Source organism: Cyprinodon tularosa, unplaced genomic scaffold (genome assembly GCF_016077235.1).
Source record: "Cyprinodon tularosa strain WSP-4 unplaced genomic scaffold, ASM1607723v1 ctg1090, whole genome shotgun sequence".
Taxonomy (NCBI): domain Eukaryota; kingdom Metazoa; phylum Chordata; class Actinopteri; order Cyprinodontiformes; family Cyprinodontidae; genus Cyprinodon; species Cyprinodon tularosa.
The window spans coordinates 129,024-143,795 of NW_024037883.1; the positions used below are offsets into that span (position 1 = coordinate 129,024).

The window sequence follows — 14,772 nt, forward strand, 5'->3', positions numbered from 1 at the left end:
CATCTTATTGATCTGCTCAAATTAAAAGCAAATATACTTGTTTTAAAGGGATAGTTCGGTATTTTTGACATGAATCTGTATGGCATCCCGATCACAAGCGGCATGCAATCACACTGACTTACCCCTGGCAGCGTCCTGTGAGCAGAGTTATCGTCCAGTTTTGGTCAAGCCGAAAGTAGTCCTGCAGGTTTTTAGGAACAGCGAAATAAAACTTTTCTCTTCCCAAAACATTATGTGTCCAAAAGAGTGATACAATGTTTTTGGGATGCGAAAATATCACTCTTTTGGACACATAATGTTTTGGGAAGAGAAACGTTTTATTTCGCTGTTCCTAAAAACCTGCAGGACTACTTTCGGCTTGACCAAAACTGGACGATAACTCTGCTCACAGGACGCTGCCAGGGGTAAGTCAGTGTGATTGCATGCCGCTGGTGATCGGGATGCCATACAGATTCATGTCAAAAATACCGAACTATCCCTTTAAGACTTTCTCACATATTTTGGATTCTTTTTGCAGTGTATGCTTCTCCTGCTCCTCTAAAAAATAAATACATTTGGAAAAAGCTGGACTGAAACCTAAAGTATGGATCTATTTACTCATCAGGAGGAAGATTCTCACTTTGCTCTCAGTTATTAAAAAGGACATTTTTTTTTGGAAAGTTAGATAAATTGAGTTTAGCTGTATACACACACATTATATATATATATATAACGGTGTTGTTGTTTTCCAGTATATTAGTACAGTGTTTTTCCCCGTTTCCTGCTTTCTAGACCCTTAGGCTTCCTTCAAGCTGGATGCTCTGGTCCATCCAACAGTTTAGGAGTTTAAAAAGTGGACAGCGGACAAATACTACGGGTTCACCAAACTTGTCACAACACCCAAAACAGATCGATTTCAGTGGTAAATGTCGCTCCTCGACTTATAAATCAAAACACAGGGCTCCCTTCAAAACTACCAGCATACATGCTAACCAAACTGTCATTTGTTGATCCAGCAGACAACTATAGCCTCTACATGACACACTTAATACTACCAAACTCCCATTTTATGATAGTTTTAACTACTTGCCCTAAACCTAAGCCACGCATAAGTTATATAATTACTGGGATAGCCTTACTTCAGGCAGGTGTAGCTAAAGTTAGCCTGTCTGTGGTTAAAGGAGATGCTAGCGTGCTAATGTTGCTAACTTCCACTGGGTTAACCTTGTTAGTTGGGCTTTTTATTTCTTACCTGGACGGGTTTACTCCACGACTTCAACAGCTCCGCTTTAAACGGGGCGCAAACCAGGCCACTGTGGATGTACCATCCTCTAAACACGGAACCGAACCTCCCCAAGCAGCTAACTGTTGGATTAGTTCACAGAGGTGTAAATTCTTCACTCAGACCGCCATCTTGAACAGAAGTGTGTCGGATGTGAGGTCACACGACCAGAGAGGGGAGGGGAGGGGTCACCTGAGGAGAGGCAAAAAATAAAAAACACTAATGACAGGCAACATTCCACTAAGATTAACTGGAACCGATTGCTAATTCTTGGCATTTGTTGCCACATTTTTCTACCCTAAGATGACAAAGTCATGAATGCATTTAGGAAAGCAACTTCATCTTCAGGGTGTTTACTTTTGGGGACAGTTTAAATCCATCCAATTCTAGTTATTGGAAGACTTCCAAAGTGTAGCGCAAACTGGGAGGGTATGCCAGGTTCAGGGCATATATCAGTCCCATGAGCAGCGAGCAGGCTTTTGCAGTACTGTTGCACCCTGTCAAAATGATGGTCACTGGGACTACCTCCTGCTCTGTGCGTGATCCTGTAATGTCTGGAAATGGAGCAGAATCTGTCTTGCTGTGAGCTACAATGCACATGTGCCGTGCTTGAATTTCAAAACGCTACATTTTTTGTAGTTTATGTAGTATTTTTAGGTTTATGTACATACTGCTATTAAACACTAAAATAGTATAGGAAATCTGAGTAAAACTTTCTAATTCCCGAAAATTCATGTATTACATTGAAAAAAGGTTTACTTTTACTTTAGAAAATCTAGTTTTTACTGAAGCTTAAAAATACAGAGCAGAAATTATGACGAATAATCTAATAGAGTTTACTGCACCAAATGTCACTTCTATCAGTGTAGTTGCTATCCATGGCCTGTAAATCTCACTAAAACTGTTAAACAGAATTTGATCCACAAGAACCTCACCTTATGCACCTTTTGCTCCTGCACTTTTTTCAGCGACTCTACTTTCCTATCAAATACTTGTGCAGGAAAAAATATTTAAAATGTTTTTAGCACTAGATTTTCAAGACTGTTAGTCATACTCTGCTGTTAGATTAGCTACCTGTCCAGGGTGGAACCCACCTCTCATCTATTGACCATTACATAACAGGAGCCAGTCCCTCCACCAGAACAATGCAATAATAAGACAATGAACGATTGTAAGCAGCATTTACCAAAATGAATATATGAATATACTCATAACATCTCAGTGTAATTGGCTTAAATTCACCTGTTTTATCAATTTTCCCTTTATAAATGCTCTTGTTATACAGAGGACCTGCATAGCCTTGGTGGTGAAGCATTATTTTGCACCACCAACGTGGCAGAAACTTTTACAATCCGTCCCTCAGTGAGGTCCAGAAGCACAAGATCTATATCCAGCCATTCAGCAAAAAATATTGCTGCATGGCTGCACATCTTATTTTGGCATTTGACCAACTAGATGAGGCCTTGAATGATTTATTTCCTAATGTAACTTAAGTTGGAAAAAAAGTAAAAAGCCAATCGAAAAGTTAAAAAGTAAAGTTAGATAAGTTCACAAACCTTGTTAACAATTATATTTAGGTTTATAAAATAAAAAAATGTAACTGCCAGTATCAGCATTGATGCCTCAAAGGTTATGTTAGACAAAAAAATTGTTTTCTTTTACTCTCAGTGTTTTCATGAATTTCTTATAGAAGCACCTTGTTATTTTTCTCAATATATTCGGGCAAGTTGGCGTTTCTTGTTATTACATTGACGTTAATTTCTGCCATCAAAATATCCATATTTTCTGAATTTTACAAAGGTAAAAAGTTCTTGTCCTGGATTCCAAAAACACTATTTGTTTCACATTTTGATTTTCAAAGTATTTCACTGAGTGCCCTATACAGTTAAAAAAAAACTTTTGAAAGCTGTAAGAACGTACTTTCGTTTTTTTTTTACACACACGGTATATACATAATGACAATAAAGTTTGATCCTGGTTCACAGTTCATTAGCTAAACACGCGAGGGCGCTGTTTGGCCCGGAATCCCGTGAACTTTGTTCAAGTAGTAAATGGGCGTGTTTGTTCTCTCACTGCATGAAAAGTGAGATTTTCGTCCCCGTAAACAGATCTGCCTGATTTTCGTCAGTTTCCGACAATTTGCAACCCGTGCTTGTCCGCGTTTGTCGTGCCACAAATTGCCGGAAACGTACCATGACGTATGTGGAGAGCGATCAGCTGTACTAATGGCCCTAATTAGCATATGAATACAGCAAACCCGCGCGGCTGGCCAAGTCTGGCTTGAATAACCTTCTCAGTATTGGCTGAAACCACTATTCTCAAACAAATGAAATCGCTCGTGATTGGCAGCAAAACCACACGTGGCCACGCCAGGCTTTAATTTTCTTACTGAGTATTGGACGGAACCACTTCTTTTTAAACAAGTAAAGTCGCTCGTGATTGGTTGGCATATATATATATTTACATATAAATTTACATATATATATTTATTCATATATATATATATTTATTCATTCATATATTTATTCATTCATATGCTGTGTTTTTATCCTACACTACTACACAATTATTATGCTACCATCAAGGACATGAATGAATTTATACAGGAAATGAAGATTTGCCAGGAAGCTTTTTATGCAAAGAAAGAGCTTTATTAAAACACACAACTATATACAACGCGTATCCAAACACATGCGTTTCTAAAAATTAAAAGTCCATGAACGGTCCGTTTGCTTCCTCGGGGTTGGAGGTAACTGGCAGCATTCCCTCCGAGGCAGCTCCGATGTGCAGACGCATACTGTGCGTGGCCCTGTACTTCGGCATCACTTCTAACCGGGACTGCAGCTTAACACAGAGTTCAGTGAGATCCGGCCTACGAAATGGCGGCGACCGTACAATCCATCCAGAGACACCGCCGAGGAAGGCGGACTTCCAGAGTTCCACTTCCTCATCTGTTAGCACACTCTGCCTCGCTTTCAGCAGCTGAAAAAAAACAATGAATCAGCGCACTGCGTATGGACACAACACATCTATTAATGCACCTGAAAAATAGTCACCAAATAAAGTCTTACCCTCTTTCTTCTGGCCTGACTCCGAGCAGATAGCCTCCGCACGCAGCGTGCTGGCTGGCAGCGTATATCTGAAGCTCCTGTGACCGTCTCATAATACGTCTTACAGGCAGCTGGAAAACAATTAAATGAGAGTGGTATAAATAAAAAATGAAACGCAAGTCACAGTAACAAGGAAGGAGAAAACATTAGAACAAGTCACTTACACGCAATGTCGTCTTTATCAACATCGTGCAAATCTGGACTTGCCGAGATGGCTCCGAGCAAATAGGAGGTCTTTGAAAACAAAATGTAAAGCTATGATGGGTATCCATTGCCTTTTACCGCAGAATGAAAGCATATTCTTTAAATCTTACCCTTGCTCCGGTTCATAGCGCCTGCAATTAGTCTCCGAGTTGTTAAGACGGCGTACTGCTTCCTGTAAATCACAAAAAATACACTTTAATAAAGCTTGTTCTTGCAAGGCTACTATTAGCCGCTATTAGCCGTAGCTCAGGCTAGGCCGCTTTTAGCTTAGCAGGCAGTAATCGAACATATATTTACCGCTAGCATCTCTTCTTTGAGTTCGTCTTGTTCGATGCAGAGTCGCCATCGCGTCCAAGAGGAGTTTTACCCTGAATTCTCCGCTCCAGACCGCCTGCACAAAGCAAAGCATCCATCCTCCACTGTGGATCCAGCCCCGCCGCTCTGAGTTTCTTGGAGATCGTACAGAGCATGCGCGAGATGAACCAGGGTTCTTCTTCTTCTTCTTATGGGGTTTTATGGCGGTTGGCAGACTTGTGAATTGTGCATTACCGCCACCAACTGATATGGAGTAAAGCAAGAAAACAGAAAACGATTCACCCCCCCCCCCCCCAAAAAAAAAAAAAAAAAAAAAAAAAAAAAACCTGTGTAACTTAAACCAACATAATACTAAATCACATTTGCCCATATAATTTTTAATTTACTCTAGGTCATCTTAACTCTGCCAGTTTCTGATGGTCCCATCGGTCCTCCCATCATACTTCCAACCATCTCCCAGTTCAAATCTTTAATGTCCAGATATTTTTCTGCAGCCTTCACTATTATTTTGATTTTTTCCGTTTTTTTTGTTGTCTGTGCAGTACAATTAATTACTTCTACCATGAAAAGAACAAAATTTGTCTTTTTAACAATAAGTGAGTCTTCATCAATTTTTTGATTCTCTAGAGGTTTGGAATTTGCCGTGTGTTGAACTGTAGGTTTGGGTTTTTCTGACTGAGATGGGATCCTTTTTGCAGCTTCAGCGTAGGTTATTCCGAGCTCAAATTTCATTTTTTTAATTTCCTCAGACCTTTTGCTTGCTTCACAGCCGCGATAAGCAGCAGTATGTTCTCCACCACAATTACAGCATTTTATTATAGCTTCTTTTCCACATTTACCATATTCGTGTTCTCCTGCACACCTTCCACACCTCTGTTTCCCTTTACAAACTGCTGCAATGTGACCGAATTTTTGGCATTTGAAACATCTCAATGGTGGAGGATTGTAGATTTTGACATTATAGCTTATGTAACCGATGAATACTTTGCTTGGTAATTGCTCTTCCTCAAATTTAATTAGCACTGATAAACTGTCAGATCTTTCTCCGTTTCTTGTTGTTTTTAACCGTTTTACTTCTTTTACTTTTGCACCGCTTATGTTTTCCAGAATCTCTTTTCAGAAATTTTTAGAGGAACTCCTCCAATGACTCCCCTGCTGATCTTTTTGTTCTCCATTAGGCTGCACTGAACTCTTATCCCGTCAATTTTGTTGATCCGTATTGCTTTGCCTTGCTGGGCGCTGTCTCTGCAGTTAATTAGCAGGTCTCCACTGTACAGAATTCTGGCACCTCTGACTTCTCCGACAAGTTTATTGATGGTTTTTGTTAAGTGAACCGGATTCCAATTTGTAAAAGAGTCTGCCTGATTAACGACTTTGAATATGACTTTGAATTCATTTTGTTGTGCTGTGGAATGTATGGAATGATCATCACTGGATTGTTCTGAACTAGATTCCCCTTGAACTGATCTCTGTTTTTTCCGCTTTTTCTCATTTTTTGATGTTGCTATCTTCCACCCTTCATTGTCACTATTTCCCTCTTCCATCCCACAAGAATCGCTTCCTGTTTCCTCACTACTCACGGCCCAAGACATTTCTCCATAAGCAGCTTCAAAACACGCGCCATGCACCAAACGACCATCCACATCCGACCGACCAAACAGCACCGATGAACCAGGGTTTCCGCGGATCAATAAAAATAATTAAAAAATCATTCTTTTTTTTTTTTTTTTTTTTATCAAGGCCTTAATTGGCACTAAAATTATTTAAATATGTTTATCGAAGTATTTATAATTCTTTAATAAAAAATGCTTATAAAAACAATTTCGTTAGATATATTATATCGCTCCAGGCGGAGAAAAAGCTAGAGGATATATATATACGTATATATGTGTATGTGTGTGTTTACATACATACAGGAGTCATGGAACTGTGCTTGCAGCTCCTTCATATTTCATGTACACTAATACATGAAATCCATGTTCTTGCCATCAACAAGAACATGGTTTTTGTTGATGGCATTAAAATCATTTCAAATAGCATTAAAATAGCATTAAATTAGAGTCACTCATTCCTGTATGAACCCTGTGAGCGCTTAATTTAATATGACATATTAAAAAAATCCCACCATCATCCAGCATATGTTCAGTTTCTGCCCAAATATATATATATATATTTTTGTAGATTTTTGTAACGGGGATAAGGATAATTCAAAACTGCTTTTTTTTAATGAACTTGTTCACTACTCCCAAACTCAGCATCTCTTTTCATTCCTGTAATAAGAAGTTTCTTTTGAATGGATTTGATTAAAGTTTAAGTCCCTCGGTATAAAATAAATATTTTGATGCAGATGAGAAATCTGCTTCCTCGTTGGTGAATAACCAATAGTTTGGATCCAATCATTTAAATAAACGGTGTTAGTTTTTTTTTTTTATATATATATATATATATATATAAGAATTGTGCTATAATTTCTAGTCACCGATCTGTTGCTGCTATATTTTAATTTGACGAACCGGAATTTGTCGATGTTCTTTTTCCTGTTTGGTGCGATTGCAATTGCGGATCTTGACCTGGCCGGACCTTATGATCACAGTGTACCAATCTTCTCAAGGCTACTTCCAACAGGATAATGCGCCATGTTAAAAAGTAAATAATCTCAGACTCATTTCTTGAAACTTTTCCACTTAAGTAATTGTGAATTGAGCATATTGACAGACAACATTTTATTTTTTATCTTAAATGCAATTTTTTTTTTTTTATAATTACTGCTCTAAATGTATTGCTCTGTCAGCTAAAGATCTGTTTTGGTCTCTATACTTTAATTAAATAAATCAATTCAAGCTAAAATGTAAGAGGCTATACTGAGCCTGATCTCTTTGTATCAGAGATTTTCTTACCCAGAAAAATGTCACTTGGGGTAAAACCCCCCCTGCAACCCTGGTTTGCATTTGTATAGCTCACAGCATGTTCATTTACATGTTAAAGCCTCCCCTAGAATTCCATGGGGGGGAGGCATGGGGGGAACACTGCCTAAGAGAGTCCATGTCAATTTCTGACAATTTACGGGAGTTTTCGGCGAAGCCTGCAAATTGTCGTAAACTGTCGCTAACCTGAAGTTCCACGACAATCTACAGTGCCGCATATTGACGAAAATCCCACTTTTCATGCAGTGTCTGTGAACTGCAATCCTGCCCACACAAAGACAGAACATGGAGTAAAGCAGGGGACGTGAGTCAAACTTTTTGTTATCTGAGCCCTTCTGCTGTTGGTGATCACAGGAAACTAACGCAACGAATGAGCCACAATATAACTTGGAAAGCGCTCTCTGTAGTTTCTGGTAACTTTCTGTAGGGATTAGGATTATATGTATTGATCTAGGGTGGTTTGATTGGATCTGTGTCATTGATTGTAATTTGACCTTTTGGTACTTTAAACTACATGCTTTTAGTGCTAATAACACTTTCTTGTGTTGCACAAGTAGATAGATGTTCCCTTTGCTTTTCTTACCATTGGATGGACCAAAAGTATAAATTAAGAGCTGTTTTCTTTTCTCTCTTTGCAGTATCCAAGCCACAGGGAAGGTGAACCTCAGGGAATAAGGAGAAAGATGGAGGATTTCTGGGCAGGGGTCCTCTGGGCCCTAAGGATTTGGCTCTACCTCATTATCAGTCTCATCATGATCCCAGCCATGTTTGGATTTTCTCTGGGCATCTCTGAGACCTACATGACCATCTTGGTGAAGACCTTAGAGGTATTATAATCTGCTTCACATCATCCAGATGAGCTGAATCCTATATTCTTAAAACCTGACCATGGACTCCTCCACAGTGGGCCACTCTGAACATACAGAAAGCAAATGCAGAAGAAGAAAAGGTTAATGCTTCTGCATCTAATGGTGAGTAAATATTCATGTATATACAACACTGTGGCTCTTCTTGACTGCAGCATATTCAGACAGAAATTCATTTTGGCTTTGCTGCAATACTGGATTTCTGTATTGCAAGTCAAGACAGGAATGTTGCAATGTTATGGAGGCTTGTTCACTATAAAGGTTGGCAGTATTTTTCTAAAATCCTAACAAAAACAGGTAATGCATTGCACAATATTGTGTTTTTGGGATATAATGAACAAGACGCCACAACATGCAGCATGGGGAAGTTGCTCTGGGAACTTTGATTACAGTATCTTAAAAGACCCAATTACTCAACTCCTTATCTGTCACCATACTGCATGGGGTTATATGCCCTACTTTACCACATAAATACAATAGATCTGTCAGCAAAAAAACGCTTTTTAGACCTCTGCAGAGGTCAAAGTATGGCTCTGATATGTGGTGAAATTTTGATAAGAAGTGGCAAATTAAAAATGCTAAATCACCGTTACATTGAAAACATGAGGATGTAACCCTGATGTAACTTTTCCTGCAAATACAGAGAAAATAAACCCAAAAAAGGAGGAATCTGCGTGGCCAATCACACCAGTCCCATAGACATCATAATACTTTGCAACGACGGCTGTTATGCCATGGTGTGTGATAAATCAAACATTATGATGGAGTCTATCATCTTAAAAAAATAAGCAGTAAGATAAATGGGTATATTTTGAAAAAGATATGTCAATTTTGGGAGGAACACCATCTTAACGACATTAACACGGCCAATCAAGGAAAGAGGAAGAAGCTTCCATCGATCCATCATAGACTTAAATTTATTGATTAACTCCAGATAGTTGTATTTAAGAGAAGTTTAGGGTCCCTTGTGATATTTATTCCCAGATATTCAAAATGATTAGTGGAAACTTTGAATGGTAGGCTACTAAGAAAATCAGTGTCCAGACCATCAGAAAGAGGCATAAAAAGACTTTTGTCCCAATTAATAGTAAAACCAGAGAGCATTCCAAATTTCTTTATAAGAGTAAGAAGCGGAGAAAGGGAGATTGTAACATCTGAAAGGGTCAAAATAACATCGTCAGCATAAAGGCCGATGGGACTATCTGTAGTATAGTCCGAGATGCCAGTGATCGACGGATGGGTCCTGATGGAAATAGCAAGGGGTTCCATGGCCAGTGCAAAAAGTAACGGTGAGAGACAGCACCCCTGTCTGGTTCCACGGTGTAATGAAAACGAGGCAGACCTGTCGTGATTAGTCAAAACAGAAGACTTGGGATGAGCATAAAGCATTTTTAATAATTCCATGAATTTATCACCAAATCCAAATTTTTGGAGGACCAAAAACAAATAGTCCCATTCAATTTGGTCAAATGCTTGTTGGGCATCCAATGAAATAACTGCAGAGGCAGGAAGGTTAGTCCGATACATAACTTGTAGGAGTCGACGAGTATTAGAAAAAGAATATCTGTTAGGGATGAAGCCAGTCTGGTCAGGATGAATCAGGTGAGCAATGTGTTTGTTTAGACGGGTAGCTAATACTTTTGCAATTATTTTTTGATCGCAGTTTAGTAAGCTTAAAGGACGATATGAGGCAACATTAGAGCAATCCCTGCCTTTCTTCAGGAGGAGACAAATATCAGCATCATACAAACTCTGAGGGAAAACTCCCTTACTAACTGAAGAGTTCACCATGCGCAGAAGAAGAGGGGCAACCAGATCCAAATGACTTTTATAAAATTCTATCCTAAACCCATCCGGACCACAAGCGTTACCAGAAGATAAAGAACGTATGGCAGCTTTAATTTCTTCAAGTGTAAAATTAGAATCCAAGTCTAACCTGGCGGGATCATCCAGAACAGGGACATTTAAATTGTTTAGGAAATCTTTAATGTCAGAACTGGTGGCAATAGACTTAGAAGTGTATAAATTGCTATAATAATTAAAAAAGGCGTCATTTATAAGTTTAGGGTCAGTTAACATTAGCCCAGAGGGGGAATAAATTTTATGAATGGCTCTATCTGCAAGTGAGCCTTTAATTTGTCTGGAAAGCAATCTGTCAGGCTTGTCCCCTAGTTCAAAATGTTTTTGTTTAAGTCTGCGAATGCAATTACCAACTTGTTCCCCAAGCATGAGATTGTATTCAGATTTTATCTTTAGAATAGCACCAAGTATATTTTCATCATTGGAATTCTGATAGCCATCCTCGAGAACAGTCAATTTAGCCTGAATATCTGTAAGACGCTGTGATCTAGTCTTTTTGGCTGAAGACTGATAAGAAATAATATTTCCTCTTAATACCACTTTAAATGACTCCCACAGAACTGAGTCAGATACTTCTCCGTTGTCATTAAAAGGAAGAAAATCTGAAATTTTGGAGGAAACATAGTCCTGAAATGATTGAGCAGAATTAATAGGGGGATTAAATTTCCAATTAAACGACGGAGAATAAAGGTTAAAGTGAATCTTTAATAAGAGAGGGGCGTGATCTGAAATCAAAATGCTGTGATACATTGAGCTGACTGTATTTGAAATTAATTTTGAATCAATTAAAAAGTGATCGATTCTAGTAAAACTGCCATGGGAGGGAGAAAAAAAAGAGTATTTACGATCAGAGGGATGCTGAAGCCTCCAGATATCAACTAAATTTGAAGACTGCATGAGATTATTTAGAACCGAGACTAATTTCAGAGAAGGAGCAGCTTTATTGGAAGACCTATCCAGCAATGGATCGAGATAGCAATTAAAGTCACCACCTAGAATGATGTCCCTATTATTACATTATGCAACAATGTCAAATATCTTGTAAAAAAAATCGGGACAGTCATAATTCGGGGCATAAATATTTAATAAGGCAACAGGGATGGAATTGATTTCGCCAGTGACAAGGACATATCTTCCTCCTGAGTCTGTATACATGGAGTTAAAGATAAATGGAATGGATTTGCGAATAAGGATTGCGACCCCTCTAGCCCTGGAAGAAAAATTTGACTGATAAACTTGTGACACCCATGAAGATCTCAAACGCTTCTGCTCATTTGGTGGAATATGAGTCTCCTGAAGAAAAACAATATCGGACGAAAGTGATTTCAAATGTGAAAAAACCTTTGCTCTTTTAAGCGCTTTACCAAGCCCTCTGCAGTTCCAGGAGACAAAATTAATAGGACTCATGCCCGGCTTAGAAGTATTATTATCCTGCATTTATCATAATGTAAAGACAGCAGCTGACACGATAAACACAACAGAACAAAGGAAAATTAACAATAACAAAACAAACACAGAATCCCCATAATTCACCCCAGCCGCAACAAAAACTAAGCGGCATTTCCCTCAGTCTAAAGTGGAGGCTGCCGGATAACAGAGAAAAGTCCTCAAGAAAAAAAAAAAAAAACCTAAACCCAACAAGCCGTGTTTACCTCCTAAGGAACTATATAAATGTTAGTGTGCACCAATGCTTAAATAAACATTAGCGTATGATGATTAATATAGTCAGACGCTGTTAGACAGTAAGTTGACCAACCGCTCTGCATCAGCTGGAGAAGTGAAAGTTTTCACAGAGTCATTTAAAGACACTTGTAGCTTGGCAGGAAAACGCAGGGAACATTTGGCACCAGCTTCCACCAGCCTTTTCCTCACGGTGTTGAATGCCTGGCGCTGTGCTGAAACCTCCGCCGTGTAGTCTGGGAATATGAAGACTTTCTGGCCGTGGTACAGCAGCGGCGCTTGTTGTCGGCTCAGCCGCAGGATATTCATTACGTTACGTTGCAGGTCGTTGTGCACTCTGGCGATAATGATCCGAGGTTGTTCATTGGGAAGCGGCTTGGGTCTCGGGGCGCTCTGTCTATTTTAACGGGCTTGGGAAAGTTGCCCTGTCCCAGCAGCTCCGGGATGAGCTTTGAAATAAACTCAGCAGGATGGCCGCCCTCTTCCCCTTCCTTAACGCAAACAATCCGGATATTTTGTCTGCGCGAGCGCCCTTCCAAGTCATTCACCTTTGTTTTCAGAAGAAGGTTAGCCGCCGTTACCTCACAGCAAGTTGCCTCCAACGCCGAAACACGGGCATCTGTAGAGGATAGAGCCGCGTCCATGTCATCTAGACGTTGCTGGACCTCGCCATGCTCAGTCTGCAGGGTTGTTAGACGAGCCTCAATAGAGTTCAGGCGACCTTCCAGCGATTTCTTTAGAGAATCCACGAGGGTGTAAACTTTAGAAAGTTCATCTTTATGGCTATTGACGGCGGCTAAGATAGCCTCGTTGCTAACAGCAGAGCACGCCTGAGTTGTCAACTTCTGAGCCTCGTCTTTCCTTGGCATAATGTAAAATACCAAAGCTGTTATATCCTGATGAAACAGATGCCTACTAGTCCCCCAGCAATGAAGCTTATAACTTAGATGACTAAGGTGCAATAATTTGATTTTAAATGAAGGCAGTGACACGGAGTTGAACATAACACGTCTACTCCATTACAACGCACTAGCACCCCCCAAGATGGAAATTGTTTCACAGTATCACACACAGCTTCGTTTTGGACGGTCTTCTTCCTGATGCTTTTCTCGAGGCGTTGTCTTCACTGCAGTTTTTCTGACTTCCTTCCTCTTCAACACCTAAAATCGAATTATAGAAAAAAAATACTTTACAGCATATTGTTTTACTGATGAGAAGTTTACATTTGGCCATGAAGAGTGAGTAAAGCTTAAAGGAACTTTAAAAGCTTTAAATCCACCCAAATCCCCAAAGTTTAATCAGCTGTCAAAAAGCTTTTGGTTTAATGTGGGCTTGATGTTTGACTGCTCCAGCAGAAAGGGACTGAGGTGAGGGAGCTAATTGTTAGCCTGTTTATCTGTCATTGGGGTTTATCAACCAGTTCTCTCTGTGTTGATTTGAGGAAGAATATAAGAAATTCTGAGTTAGTCCATTATTAGCACCCTAACTTTGTGGTATGCTCCACATCCACTAGTAATGAAACACATGATGCTACCACCACCATGCTCAACTATCTGGTATGTTGCTCTCTTGAGTCCAAATCCTCAAATCAACTCCTCCAAACTTGTTTTTCTTTTTATTTTAGACCATAAATGGCCGTGCCAATATGGGCAAAATGCATTTTTCCATCAAAATAGAAGGTGACCATTATCTAGCATGTGCTGCTGCTTTCTCGGTGTACGCTGATCTTAATCTTCTTTCACTTAGAGACTTTCCTTCCAACATCCTCCAATTATTGATTGGCTTGAGCCTTGATAGTTACAGGGTTGTTTCTTTAAGTTCTGACATTTCGTATAATATTTTGCATCAATCTGCATCAGATGGTTGAAACTTGGACAGAACTGTATCTTGCAACAGAACAATGATTCTAAGCAGACATCCTCATGGGTTTTTGAATGGGAAAAAAAAAACTAACAATAAACTGTTGGAATGACAGCAATCTAAATCCTGCTAAAATGTATAGATGATGCTTTAATTGAGTGTTGCAGAGAAACAAGTAACCAAATATGTCAAGAAATATTCTGCCAGAGGTTAACAAGAAACCTTTTGTTGTCATCTGTCACTTGTTAGAGTTAATAGGAAGTATGTGCTTATATCGAGACTGCATATCAGCTTTTCTTCCCCTTTCCTGGGCTAAAGCATCAAACTTTTTTTTCCAGGTGTGTATTTGATGATGCGAATGTGAATAACTATCTTTTTTTGTTTCGTCCAAATTCTATAAGGGTAAAACTAAAACCAAATGTGGTCTAGATTATTGTTTCTGAAATGTGGAGTTTTTTTAATAGGATCAATGCATGGGGGGGTATTAGGTAGGAGTTGAAATGAATTATGAAATCATAGTGCACTGATGTGAAATTCAGATATCACTAATCAATGGAACCTTTAGAAATGTGATTGAAGGGAAAGTTTCCTCACCATCTTTCTTGAAATCAGTTGGATCACTGCCATATTGCACAGTCTGTAATTCAATTCACTGGATTAATATACTGTACGCCTACTTGCACACCAGTAAT

The 14,772-nt window shown here is 39.2% G+C and overlaps 1 protein-coding gene and 1 long non-coding RNA gene across 3 annotated transcripts in view; one reads left to right on the top strand and one right to left on the bottom strand.

Annotated features, from left to right (window-relative positions):
- Window positions 1-1,421, bottom strand: part of zfyve16 (zinc finger, FYVE domain containing 16) — a 48,378-nt gene extending 46,957 nt beyond the window's left edge. The window contains exon 1 of the mRNA XM_038293839.1: window positions 1,232-1,421. The gene's annotated coding sequence lies outside the window, so the exon portion shown is untranslated. The remainder of the gene's footprint in view (window positions 1-1,231) is intronic.
- A 6,642-nt stretch (window positions 1,422-8,063) lies between these two features.
- Window positions 8,064-8,786, top strand: LOC119789055. Of its 2 annotated transcripts, none has more exons than XR_005281536.1 (3): window positions 8,064-8,118; window positions 8,453-8,641; window positions 8,719-8,786. It is a non-coding gene; the product is annotated as an uncharacterized LOC119789055 (long non-coding RNA). The 2 variants fall into 2 exon arrangements; XR_005281537.1 differs by having other exon boundaries at window positions 8,102-8,227.
- Window positions 8,787-14,772: the final 5,986 nt, after the last annotated feature.